The sequence below is a fragment of the Sinocyclocheilus grahami genome, unplaced genomic scaffold (genome assembly GCF_001515645.1).
Source record: "Sinocyclocheilus grahami isolate Dianchi unplaced genomic scaffold, SAMN03320097.WGS_v1.1 scaffold518.1, whole genome shotgun sequence".
NCBI classification, from domain to species: domain Eukaryota; kingdom Metazoa; phylum Chordata; class Actinopteri; order Cypriniformes; family Cyprinidae; genus Sinocyclocheilus; species Sinocyclocheilus grahami.
The window spans coordinates 207,599-221,749 of record NW_015505697.1 but is presented as its reverse complement, the minus strand read 5'-3'; the positions used below and the strand labels follow the sequence as shown (position 1 = coordinate 221,749).

At 38.3% G+C, this 14,151-nt stretch overlaps 1 long non-coding RNA gene across 1 annotated transcript in view; it reads right to left on the bottom strand.

The window, feature by feature from the left end:
- LOC107554893 (uncharacterized) overlaps positions 1-8,917 on the bottom strand; it is a 22,400-nt gene extending 13,483 nt beyond the window's left edge. Inside the window, exon 1 of the long non-coding RNA XR_001605114.1 lies at positions 8,847-8,917. This is a non-coding gene — a long non-coding RNA (uncharacterized lncRNA). The remainder of the gene's footprint in view (positions 1-8,846) is intronic.
- Positions 8,918-14,151: the final 5,234 nt, after the last annotated feature.

The window sequence follows — 14,151 nt, the reverse complement described above, 5'->3', positions numbered from 1 at the left end:
AATTCTGTAACCTCTCTCTACAGTCTGCAGGACCCATTGAGAAGTTTCCACGCTGCCAGAAAATCTACTAAGGGAACCAGTCTCTCGAAACTGGCGTCTGGTGTTACTAGAAGAGCCACTTCGGTGCCCTGAAGCGGTTGACCGGCAGGGAACAACCGATCTATGCTCTCTAGCGCCCTAAACTGAGGGGACGAACTTTCCCGTGCCGTACCGTCGCCGGGCGGCAGCTGGGAATTTTGCTCGACGGAGCCTACTGGGCCCTTAAGCACCGAGGGTGTCTGGGCATCAACAAGTCTCCCCGAGGGCACGGAGGAGGATCGGGCACCGTGTGCTGAGGTGTGTACCTCTCCTCCCCGTGGTGGGCTGCCCTCGCGGTCCTGACGGTGGAATTGTCAGGACCGTTTGGCAAGGTCCTCTTAGACATAATAATGGTCCGTAGATCCGTTTTCTGTCTAGAAGACCCCGGCCGAGAGCGCCGCCCCGTCCCCTGATCTTTCTGCGGGGGAGTACGGGTCTGTTTCTGGGTCTGGCGATATGAGGAGCTAGACGGCTGGGACTGCTCCCACTCAGCAGTCCCAAATACCTGGGGCCGGCGAGGGAGGAAGCACGGGAATGCCACCGATTGCTTCTTCGCCTCCTGAAACCTCTCGACGACTCTAGGCGCATTTCCATTACCCTTCAAATTGCTCAAATTGAAATTGCGAATTGAAAATACGCCTAATGGAAACGTGTAAATTTTGCAAAAACGCCCATATATCGGAAAACTATTTTTTACGCTCGCATGAGGTGGTTTTTCAGGCAATGCGAAAAAGGAATAATTCGCAAAACGGCAATGGAAACGGCTTTTTCGCATTTACAGGTCACATGGCGTATGTAAAAAGTCATATGATCATTCTTCAATGTACTATAACCTCCAAGAAACACTTCATAAGTGGCCGCGCTCCAGTATAAGGGGCTTTCCCTACCATTAATACTTAGACAATTTACACTGCACACGTCTGCGGTGCGGTGCAGTGTGGCTCTGATACGGTCACTGAAGCTGATTACGGCCACTCAATACTTGTGTTTATGTTTTTATACAGTCTATGGTTTATTCCAGCTGCGCCACTCACGTTTCTGAAGCGGATTCGATGTTTAGTTTAGCTACAGCACGAGTAACAACCTCCACAAGCTCCTCATACACGAGGGACTGTGGTGGCAAGTCCACAATCTCCTCCGTGTCGACGCTCATCACATCAACCTCCTCGGAGGAAGATAGATGAAGCGTCTGGCCCTCTCGGACGAGCCCATCTCGGATCCCTCCGCTAAATCCACTTGTGATCCCCATGATAACAGCCGCCACTGTGCCTCAGCAACAGCGGGGCCGGACCCAGCAGGATCGCGAGCCTGGCCGCTTTCATCGAAGACAGCCAGGCGGGAGAGATGCACACGGGGCGGAAGAAGCTCACAATCATGGCAGGGAGCCCCCTCGAGAGCTGCCCGTGCATGCTCCGCTCCCAAACAGATGATGCACAAATCGTGTGTATCCTCACCCGAGATATAACGTGAGTAGGGAGGAATACACGACCTGAAACGCCGTCCGCTCGCCACATTCTTTTTTGATTTACTCTTTGGCATTTCTTTTTTTTCTCGACTGAGTGCTTTGCATACATTCACACACACACCACAGACGCACTCGCTGAAGAGCAAAAGCTAACATGCGTGTTTGCCGGATGCGCCTTTATGCTTCCTGGCTGCTTACGTCACCCCACTCATGACGTCTCGCTTCGCTATTGGACTGATTTCACACATGCTTCAGTATGGTGTCTCGCCGGGGGCGTTCCCAACGCATTCGACACAGCGTCTCGTTCCCTTCGGGGAACTATGGTTACATACGTAACTTCAAGATGTTTTTTACTGATGTAAATATGTTAGAAACGATGCATCGTGATACAAATGCCAACTTGTATCCGATGCACACTTTTTTAAATCGATGCATCGCATCGTTAACTTTTATGCCAATGTGCCAATGCGAATCAGTGAATCTTACCATCCCTAATATATATAGTATTTTTTTATTTTATTTATTTATTGCAAACCATACTAAATAACTGCTATTTATTCAGATGATGACTAGCAGCTCAAAAAGTTTTGCTTCAGTACGCTGTCTCGCCGGGGGCATTCCCAAAGCGTTCGACGCAGCTCGAGTTCCTGAAGGGGAACTATTTATTTATATATAATTATTAGTAGATGCGCTATACTTTAATTATTTAGAAAGTGACCAATAATTTGTGACCAAGATTTTATATGTAGATTGATTTCTCCTCTCTAAACTGTTTCTCAAGCGTGTTCTCTCATCACCACTGCTGCTATGTGAATATGACGTATCACAACACTACAGAGACAGAGACGTTAGAAGTCAGAAGGCACTTCTATTAATTTATAATTTGCTGTCTGTCTGAACCAAAGAAATAAAAGCGAACTATCTGTACGATATTGAATTGCATAGCATCATATTTTTTTTCCATTGCATCGTATTGCATTGACTCACATTGTGCTGAATCGAATCAAAGTCAGCTCGCAATGCATCGTAATAGGGGTGAATCGCTTCGCATCGCATCGGTAGCTGCTTCATATCTTTAATATATCGTATTGTTGGCTATGCATCGAAATGTGTATCACATCGGCCTCAGTTATGGAGATACATATACATTCAATATAAACTCACTATAATCTCTCTCTGTGTTTTTCCTGTTCATATAGCACACATACAGACCCGCTGAGGTTGAAAACTCGTCTCGCAGCTTTCAAAACATCAGCCATCATCCCTGTGTCCGACTTTGACTTCCAGTGTCTGTGTCCTCTTTTAGAAAAGGGTGTGACGGATGATTGACAGCTGCTGAAAAGCTGCGACTAGGAAACGTTGCTCACTTTTACATTTGGATCTTGGCAGACATTCCAGAAGGCGGATATAATATGTGGAGAGAAATAAATTCTGTCAATCAGAAAATGGTCCGCATTAGGTCTGAATTCAATTACGGGTGAGGCCTCTTGTCGTCTGGTTCCCTCCCATTCCATGTTAATTAGAGTCTAACGGTAATTTTGTGGCCTGAGTGGCCTCACAAACCAAATTATTACAATTTCACCAATGTTCTGGTGCCGACGCTGCTGTATTATTGGCTTTATCTTTGGCTCTTTGATACTGAGCTGTTTTAAAGTACTCTCACAGAACTGGGATTTCATTTAGAGCCTCCAAAGTGTTCCTAAAATGGAATCAACTTGAGTGCCTTTGGCCTTGCTGCCATAGCTACCAGATGTTGCTAGGAAGTGATGCATGATAGGAAGTGATGCATGATGAATGATGTATGATGCGTTTTGGACTGCAGGTGACGTCGTGAAAATGCAAATCACTCTCTTGACCTCATCCGCGTGAGACCTTGACATTTTACTTGAACTGTGGCATGACAAGGCAACATCTGTTTAGCAATCAAAACCATGTGATTCTATTAGCATATCAGATGTGCTATACAAGGATCCCAGACAGAGCTTTGAAAGACTCATCAAAGTATCAGAAAACGGTCTTGTGTCTCAGTGAATAATCGGTGTAAGCGATCTCAGAGCAGGTCGATATGGTTCTGATCTTATCGCGGGACTTTCTCCTAGCACTGTAGTTTGTATTGTCCTCTGCTAATTGTTTTATGTAAAGGTTCTCTTATCTCTGAGTGCCGCAGAATGATTTTGTCTCTCTTTTACGCACACACATATATACGCATGAACGTACACGGGTCATTTGCACTTGCCAGATAACAAGCATAATTTCCTTGTTTAGGGTCAGGGACTATCTTTGCCTTTAATTTGAGCCAATCAATATCTCTCCAAGTGACTTAATCTTATCTCGTTAATGCAGTAATGAGGCTAACATGGGTTAAGGTTCTCAGATAATACAGGCCAGTTTGTTGATTGGTTGGGGTGGGGGTTTCGTCTAATATCTATTGATTACATGTCTCTAATGTTAGTCCTACAGATAGCTTTGTACACTCGTAATGGGCGAAAACGTCAGCATGGACGGTCATTTCCTGACAGCACAAAGACAAACATACGCAAACACAATATTGCAGTGGCAAGTATACATAATATGCTCTCAAATTCACACATACACTCGTATATGCACTCACTTTTATTCAAGCACACCCACACACACTCACTAACGTAACAGTCTTTAATTCTTAGTCTTCAGTGCCAACTAGTGGCAGGCTATGAGACTGCAGTTCAGCCTGAGGTCGAAGATGCATTGAAACCTTTGCTCAGAAAAACCCTCAGTCCTCCAAATAGCCAAATTATACCCCCAACTTAAATCTAACTCTTACACAGACCTGTAGATATCAACTGAGTTGAAGCAAAACGTATTTATGAGCCTTTGAAATAGCGAGGAGCACTTCAAATGTCAGGTTCTGACGGGATTCACTATATTTCTGTCAAAAGTATAGTCAGACCTTTGCGCACACACAGAGTTGTCCACAATACGGCTAAACAAGAGAAACAGTTCCTGTTTGACAGGAATGAAACTGTAATCGTTGCAATTTACACCCTCATTTGTCATGGTGCAGCTCTGAGCATGAAAAAATTAAGTAAATATGTACTGAATAATTACACCCTGAATAAATGACACTGTTAATATGGACCTTCTTTGGAGGGAAAGTACTGCTTCCATAATTAATTGCAACAGTGAGCACAGAGACAGCTGGTGACAGCAGCTTGGCCAGGCTTACAATGCTTTAGTCAGTGTTGTGCTGTTTGTTCATTGTGTTTGCTTGTTTGTCATATGTGTACTTGTTTTTCTATTTCTGTAAGAAGCGTGGAAAGGTTTCCATTCAGAGGCTGAATCACTGCCTTAATTCAAACAAAATTTGCAGTGTGTCTTGTAACAGGTTGAATCATCCTTACTTTAACTGACATTAGTTCATTAGACTGATGACAGAGTTTTAGCTAGACTAAACTTTAGCTTTAATTTATGCAATGGCCTAATATACATGTGAGTATGTATGAGAAAGAGAGGAGAAAGTAAATGATTAATTGTGAAAAGTGAAATAAGACATGTCAAAATAACTCAAGCTAATCTTATTTGGTTCTAGCTAGCAACAGCATACATAGGACGTGGTATACAGTCATCCTCACCCTGAACACAATCTCAGCTCTTTGTCTAAATCCCAACATAACAGAATATTAAAAACTAACAGGGTTCTCCCTTTTTCATTTCGCTCAAAAACACGTAAAATAACACTTAATTTCAGTTTCAGTAAATGTACTGTATGTTGAACATATGTCCCTGTAAATGTCTGGGATTTATGAAATGTCTAAAATGTCCATGTTTTGGCTCTGTTTTGTTTTTTTACTTTCTTAAAGACTGAAAAGTAGTTTGATCCAGGCACTGGCAAGGATTTCCACTATAAAGAACCTTTTGTGCAATGGAAAGGTTCCATGGAATGGATGTTAAAGGTTCTTCCAGGGAACCATCAATGTCAGTAAAGATCCTTTATTTTTATAAGTGTATGTGGACTGTAGAGAGCACTTCAGTAGTTCAGGCAATTTACAAATTCCAGCTAGGAGGATGTAATGTATGGGCATCCTAGTTAATGCCAACAAAAACGGACAACACAAATGCATTAAGTTTTACAAATTTAATTGGATTGCATATAAATTGCATTATGCAAAATGTTCAAGAACTGTGAACTTGCATTAGTTCATTTTAATATTTAATGTAAACTGAACCAGCAGCATTTTGTGTCTCCTGTCTTCCATTTCTTCATAAATACAATTATCTCAAATTAATGTTTTCTTCATCTCATCTCATTTCTCTGTCTTGAGAAGGTGATTTAGTATTTTGTGTGTTGCACAGTCTGTTAAGTCTGTGAGTTTAGAGTGACACTTGTTCTCTTGGGGGGGTATGACATCCTCTTTACCAGCTGTTTACTGAATCTGACTGTTACGTTCAAGGATGTGCTGTTAGCAAATCAGTCAATGAGTCATAAATGCAGTATCAATGATAAAACCGTTGCTATATTCATTATTGTGAAATTAATTATTGGCTAATCAACTTATTTAAAGCAGAATTTGCATAAAAGCAATTTTTGTTCCCAATATTCATCCTTCACATATTGAGGTTTGACCTCATGATTCTCATTTGCTCTGACATGCACTGTGAGCTGTAAGGTCTTATATAGACAGGTGTGTGGCTTTCCTAATCAAGTCCAATCAGTATAATCAAACACAGCTGGACTCAAATGAAGGTGTAGAACCATCTCAAGGATGATCAGAAGAAATGGACAGCACCTGAGTTAAATATATGAGTGTCACAGCAAAGGGTCTGAATACTTAGGACCATGTGATGTTTCAGTTTTTCTTTTTTAATAAATCTACAAAAATGTCAACAATTCTGTGTTTTTCTGTCAATATGGGGTGCTGTGTGTACATTAATGAGGAAAAAAAAATAACTTAAATGATTTTAGCAAATGGCTGCAATATAAAAAAGAGTGAAAAATTAAGGGGGTCTGAATACTTTCCGTACCCACTGTAAATAAATGAGAAAAATTTATTTTTCGGAAGAGTTTGAACGGTTGGTCACAGACGAGAACCAGGGTCAAGAGGAAAAAGGAGGAAGGAAGAGCAGGTTTTCAAGAGGGTCTCAATGAGCAAAGTCCTGGAGAAGGAGGCACTCACTAGGCCCAGAAATATCTGACATGTCATATGTGTTTGTATTTAGCTGAACAAATTGCTTTTCTAAAAGAAATAAAGAGGGAAAATGTAGATGTTGCTGCTTTTTCCAAGATACAAGCAAAAATGTTGCATCAGCATTATGGATATCCAATAAGTGCTGTAAGTCTTAGCATATCAGAAGTTTGAAAAAGCATGCCACAGCAATAAGACAAGGAAGCAAGGCAATATAAAAGTCAATTTAGGAGAAAAAAAACTCAAATGCAATCTTTACTTATTTTTTCTGTATTGTCTTTCTTATCAATTTCCTGCCTCAGAACAAAGGCAAAGGATTTTCAGTTGCAGAGCACTGTAAATTAAACATTCTGTATTTGTTGTTGTTGTTATATCTGAATATGTGTTCAACCAGAAATCCTCTGTTACCTCAAGCAGCTATAAGCACTCAGACAGACTTGTGCTTTATCAGGTCAGATTTCCCAGTTAACCTGAAGGGGAAGGGTAGTGGAAGCCAATAATCCTGAAGTCTCTTCATTGTGGCATATAATTGATACTACTGCTGGTACATAAAAAGGATGTTTAGTTGACTTATACAGGTCATGTCAACATCGGCTGAGTCTGACAATCTTACCCTGACCCCTAAATGAAGCTGGGTGAGGTTTGACTTGACTGGCAAGTGCTGGAGTTCTTAAAGGTCAAAATAAAAAAATAAGCAATTCAAATTTAAAAAGAGGGCATAATAAATGATCTTTTCAATCAAAAAGGGTGGCAGTCTTGCAGCTATAGCCTCAATATTGTATTGCTACAGGCAACCTAAACACTATTCTAACCAGAAGTGGCCATTTTTAGACTCTCCAGCTTAAAAACATTTGGTGTTTGTTCCTATACAGGCATACAGGTAAACCAGACTCTTATGACTGATATGTTATTGACTGTTTTACCACTGACATTTTGACAAACTTTCAAGACAGCGGTATCACAGCAACTGCGAGACACTGAATTTTCAAGACCTCCAAGTGAAAGCAGCATCGCCTGAATCACAGAAGATGGAGGGCAGGTTGTTCAGCTTCACAATGGCAAAAATACGAACAACTGATGCAACTTTAATCTTCAGAGAAGTCCCAACCAGTGGCAAGATTGATAAATGACTGTAGAGTCCAGAAAGAAAGAAAAAAGCACTGGGAGCAATAGCTGTAGACAGACACAAGACACTCTGCTAATTGTAAGGAATGGATGTTTTTCTGACCAATATTAGAAAAAATATCAGATGCCAGATTCATTTTTTTATTTGAATATTTAAGCAAAACCATTTCTTGTTTTATGAATTAATCAATATTTGACCTCACGTTTGATTATTGTTGTTACTTTGCAAGTATAGTGTTGCTATTGTTCTTTCATGGTATTTTAATTTGTATAGTGTGTAAAATGAATAGCCATTTAGAAATAACAGTAGATTTTAAATAGTGCTGTCAAACGATGTAATCTGTACGCACTGTAATCATGATTAATCGCATCCAAAATAAAAGTTTTTGTTTACATAATATAATGTGTGTGTACTGTGTATATTTAATATGTATATATAAATGCACACAAATACAGTATATATTTAGAAAATCTTCTCATGTATATATTTATATTCATGTAATTGATATTATATACAAATATTTTAAATATATAAACTTAACATATTTTTCTTAAATATATACATGCATGTGTGTGTATTTATATATACATAATAAATATACACAGCACACACACATATATTATGTAAACAAAAACCTTTATTTTGGATGCGATTAATCGTGATTAATCATTTGACAGCACTCATTTTAAACCATTTGTAAATACGATTAATAGAATAAGAGTCTCATCTTAACTCTGTGTTATTCTGTTTTTCTCTCTCTTTCTCTCTCTCCATCTCTTTGCATTAATAGTGCAGCAGGCAACATATTGCCAGGGTACGGTTAATTTGGTAATGGTCTCCCGTGTGGCAAACCGTTAGATTAATAATTAATAAGGCTTATTGAATAGCAGGGAAATTTCCCTTAAACTTTGACATGTTCTAAATGTATGCAACACGGAAAAGGATAAACAAACATATAGAGAAAACAAGCATACATAAGGTATGATAAAATGATACGTGTTGAAATTAGACTCACGTAGCTGAGGATGGATGTAGAATTAGATGTCAAGTCACTCTTTGTAAGAATGGAAGGGGAAAAGAGGGCTGTGTGTTTGCGTGTGAGTGGAAAAAGTACAGACGGATGTGCTGTTTTAATGAATCTGTGGATGTGTGGTGGCGTCACAGTGTGGACTCACAGAGCCAATGGGATCAGCTCAGAGCTGCACAGTGCTGACCTTGAAACTGGAATTAGTAGGATGACGCACAGGCCACAGGTGTGGGAAAAGAAAGACAGAAAGAGGAATAGAGCTAGAGAGACAGACAGAGAAAAGACAAAGAGAGAGTGGCATCAGCCGTTGACTCTTAATGAACATGCAGCGCACACACAAACACACACAGACACACGCATCTTGTGTTTGTACAGGTAGAGCTATATGTGAATATTGTGAGAATGGTTTGGTGATTTCATATGCATGTCATTTCCTTCTATTCATGCGTATGTGTCCTTCAGGGACTGAGTGTGAAACAGACGGAGGAGGGGTAGATGAGGAGAGAAAGAAGAGGGAGCCATGAGCCTGGATGAAATACATAAACAAGCCACAATAGTTATGAAAGCAAATAAATGGTACGGAGCATATTTATCCAATTACTGAAAAATTAAGACGTATGACTTTAGGTCCATCTTGTTCCATTATTCACATGTTCCTATTTTACCGTCTTCATATTAGAGGTCATGAATTTTTAATAAGGTAAGCACTGAGGCAGTTTTTTATTGGTCGTCTGTTGCTAAACAACTCACCGTAACATTCCAGCACCGCATTGTTTCACTGTGTAGACCTTTTGCATTGCTATTCGGGGTAAACCAGTTTTTGGATTATATGTATAAACTGGTCTTTACTAAGGTTTAAAAGATGTTATGTGTGTAGATGTGGTTGTGTGAGTTAACATGCTTTGGTCATTTTTTCACATTTCTAGTTTATTTGAATTTCTTTTTTACAGTATATTTGGCAGATACCTCTTTTATTTATTTTTTTACCAAACCAATGAACTTGAAACCAACATGGAAGTTAACCTCAGTACAAATGATGGAGCAAATTTCCAGCTAAATTACTCATCAAATTTTGCCATCCTCTAAGAAATCAAATCCCATCCGGATAGCATCCGGATAGACAGTTCTGACTTTATTTCTTACAATTGCAATTCTCAGAATTGCGAGTTTTTATCTCAAAATTGCAACATATGATTTGTGAGTTTACATCTTGCAATTCTGACTTTTTTCTCTGAATTCTGAATTTACCTCTAACAATTCAGTTTTTTCCCCCAACAGAATAAAAAAAGGTAATTGCAACTTTTTTCTCACAATTCAGATTTTTTTTGCCCCTCAGAATTGCATGTTAAATTCACTAAGTAAAGTGAAGAATAGTATGTTGTACTGACAAATCCTTAGTTAGGATAGTTTACTTACACGAGAGTTTTAGTAACTAAAAAAGAACTGTAGGGGGTACTTGATCCTTTCATTTAGGTTTACTCATGACTTAGTATAGCTACTCACTGACTCTCAGAGTGCATTACTGAATTATGCAGTTGCTTTGTTTAACAGTTGTTGATTTTATTTGCCAATTTTATTTGCTGTCTTGTGTCAGTAGTAGCACAACAAAAAGAGCAAATGAAATGGTTATTGTTACAATTAATGAAAATACATTTAATTTAATTGTTACCATTGTTGTGATTCACGTGCTGAATGTTTCATTCTGTGTGTGACTTTAGTATATTACCACACACTATTTAAGGATTATATAAACGCAATTAAAAGCATTCCAAGGTATTTAGGAAAAATTTAATTTGAAAAAGTTCATTAATAAACACACACACAAAAATACACTAATGCTTTAATTAGAAGGTCTCCTTCTAAAAGCAACCTATTTATCACTTTTCTTCCCTTGAAACCAAATAACTCTGACTTTATGATGCATTGCTGCATTAACAGGAGGAAAATTATAGTAACATAAACGAAGTTCCCAACCAAAGGGAACGCTAATCACTATAATAGTGAGTAAAAAAAACACACACATTTTAGGAAAATCAACATCAATTTATGAAGTTAGCTTATGTGATGTTCTCTCAAATATTTCAGTTGTACTGAAAATTCAACATTCAAGATGACTTTGGGAAACGAGTGAATGCAACTAGTGAAAGATAACTGCACACATGGAGGAAATGGGTGAAAAGTCTATTAAGACTCTTTTTCTTTTCTTCTTTTTCTGTTGTTATGTTGCACATTAGCAACATATTAGTGCACTGCTGCCTCTCACTGCTTTATTAATATCATTGGTTCCTTTGTGGCTACTTGAATATTTTAAGTAAGTGTCACTCAAAACAGTAAGTAAACTGTTTTATTTGCCTTGAATGTAACTGTAGCTTAATAAAACCTAGTAGGTATAACAACTAAGTAAAGGTAACTAATTAAATCTAAGTAAGGTAAACTATTGGATTTTACAGTGTACAATCCCATCTCTATCATCAGTAACTGAAATTATTCTTAATATTCTCAATTAAGAAAGTATTCTTAATTGGGTAACATTTTAGTATAGGGACCTATTCTCAGCATTAATTGTTAAATCTCTTATTAACATATCGGCTGTTTATTAGTACTTATAAAGCACATATTCAGTATGACCATATTCTACATCCTTAATCCTGCTCAATACCTAAACTTAACAACATCCTTACTAACTATTTATAAGCAGTAAAGTGGGAGTTTATTGATACAAAAGTTACAGTTAATGGTTTGTTAATGGCAAGAATATTGCCTAAACATTGCCTAAAAAGTGCATCTTCACTGAATAGAGCTCATTTCTTCGTGTACCTCTATCTCTACCTCTATTTATATGCCATTTAATCTCTCATGACCCCTCACTCAAGTCTGTTTAGAATGCGGTATCTAAGCGCAACCTGTGCTTGTTTTGTGCTTTATCCCTTCATCTTTTGTCCTGTCATGCTGGACAACACCTCCTTGTTTTCAGTGAATTAGTCTCTGGATCTTTATCTGTACATTTGGATCTGGGAGAGTCTGAAAACAATCCCCTCCCCCAGCACTCACAATGCTCCCCAGCTATCTGTCAATAGATGAGTCACCCAACCTGCACAGACACAGAGGGAGGCTGTGGAAAGAGAGGGAGACAGAAACAGAGTCAGAGAGGTAGATGAGAGAAAGCAGAGGAGAAAAAGATGAGCAATATATAACCAGCCTAAAGGCCTGTTCACACCAAGGACGATAACTATAACTAAAAAGTTTTAATAACCATTCTAGTTCTGTGAGAATAGCGAAGTCAACACAATGGCTAGACACAGAGGATCGATATCATTTGGTAGCCAATCAGAGTCTTACTTTAAACAGCTTGAGCATTTAATGCGACAGATGACATAACTGCACATAAAACTTGGTGAAGACGCAACCTGGTGTGGATGCTAATATAATTATCGGTATAGTTATATTTAGAGTTATTGTTCTTAGTGTGAACAGGCCTTAAAAGAGACATTTTACTGAAGGGCCAATTCCTCTCTCACCCTCACTTTTGCCATCTCACTCCCTCTCTCTTTCTTTTGTATGTTTTTCTCCATCTGTCCCAGAAGGCTTAGCAAGTAAAAGTGTTTTTGTTAAATGTGCCCTCAATAGGCTAAAAGTCTCTCTAGGCATTCACTTACACAGCACAACAGTCATATATCCACATGTGTCTTTAAATATTTAACTTTAAAAATGAGCTGCAATATCTTTCAGAATGTTAGGGCTCACTATTCGTTTCATAACCTTGGTTTGGAAAATTGCTTTTAAAATAATGCACAAGCACTGATATAATTAACAAAGGCTGTGCTCAAAATGTGCTCAAGGCAACAAGGTTTATAAAGAATAAAAAAATATTCAGAAATAGAAGACAGGTACATGCAAAAGAGAAATTTGAATAAAGATAATGGGAACGTGAAGTTCAAATCAAGCGGATGCTGTCATGAAAAGAAATCACATGGAATAGATAATGGAATGACGTTTACTGAGACATGTTCACTAGGGAGTTCATCATTTCGAAATGACTCTGAACCGTTCAATTCACAGTCAATGGTCTAGCCAACGTCATTTGGAGCCCACACACAGGTGCGTAATCATAACAAATTCGTAATATCGCATAACTCTCCAGTCCTTTACTAGCACACTAAATGAAAATAAGATTTCAAATGCACGTCAGCCTGGCTGCCGCTTTGGCAAGGTCTCACTGCTGAAATGAGAGTGTCAGCAAGTCCCCGCACACCTACACACACTCTCTCATTTGAAACAAACACACGTCGTGCTCTTTCCTTTATTCCCAGTAGATTTTGACACACTGCAGATACTTATGTTTTTCAACACATTTTTAAAGACTAGAATGGCTTCTAAACAGTCATTTCATCTTTGATTTTACACCAGTCTTGGCCAATGCTCAGAAAATGGTATTTATGTACACTCCCTCAAAGTCCCTCTAAGGTGAGTCATCTCACTTGGTTTTCTAAGTAGGCACTAGGCAGCATGCATCTGCGTGAATGGAAACGGTTTGTCAATATTGCGTTAAATTCCAGATTTCATACAGTGTGGTTATTGTTGACTAAAGCTGAAAATAAAACTAATAAAAGTGTTATTTGCGAATTGAAAGAAAGCTACAACAAAACAAAACAGAACATAAACATTAGCTGAAAAACTTAAACCTAAAAATATATTTTTTTTAAAATGAAAAATACTATATTAGTAACACTAAATTCTATAAATAAATAAATATATATATATATATATATATATACAGTTGTGCTCATAAGTTTACATACCCCTTGCAGAGCAGCAGGCAGTTGAACTGCTCAGGACAAGCAAGGGACTCACGAACATCTATCACAAAATATAAAAACAGTCATGGATCATCCAGGAAATGACACATAGTATTAAGATTCGAGGCTATGTAAACTTTTGAATAGGGGCCTTTTTATAAATTCAGTTATTATTTTTTCTTGTGGAGTATATGTAAACTTCTGTTATGTGAAATAGCTTTTTCAGGACAGTACTAAATAAAAATTGAAACTCTTATTTTGTTTCAATTATTAACATGTTGCACATTCTGCAAGGGGTATGTAAACATATGAGCACAACTGTATATTTGAAAACAGTTAATTTTAGGAATGCAAATGTGCTACTAGTGTCAGTTATGAGAATATCCTTTCAAATATTTCATACAGTGGCTAAGAGGTTCAGGTCAAAGCTTTTTGGGTAACACTTTAGAATAATGGTCCGTTGTTAACAAGTAACTATGCAGGAAGTAATAGGTAGT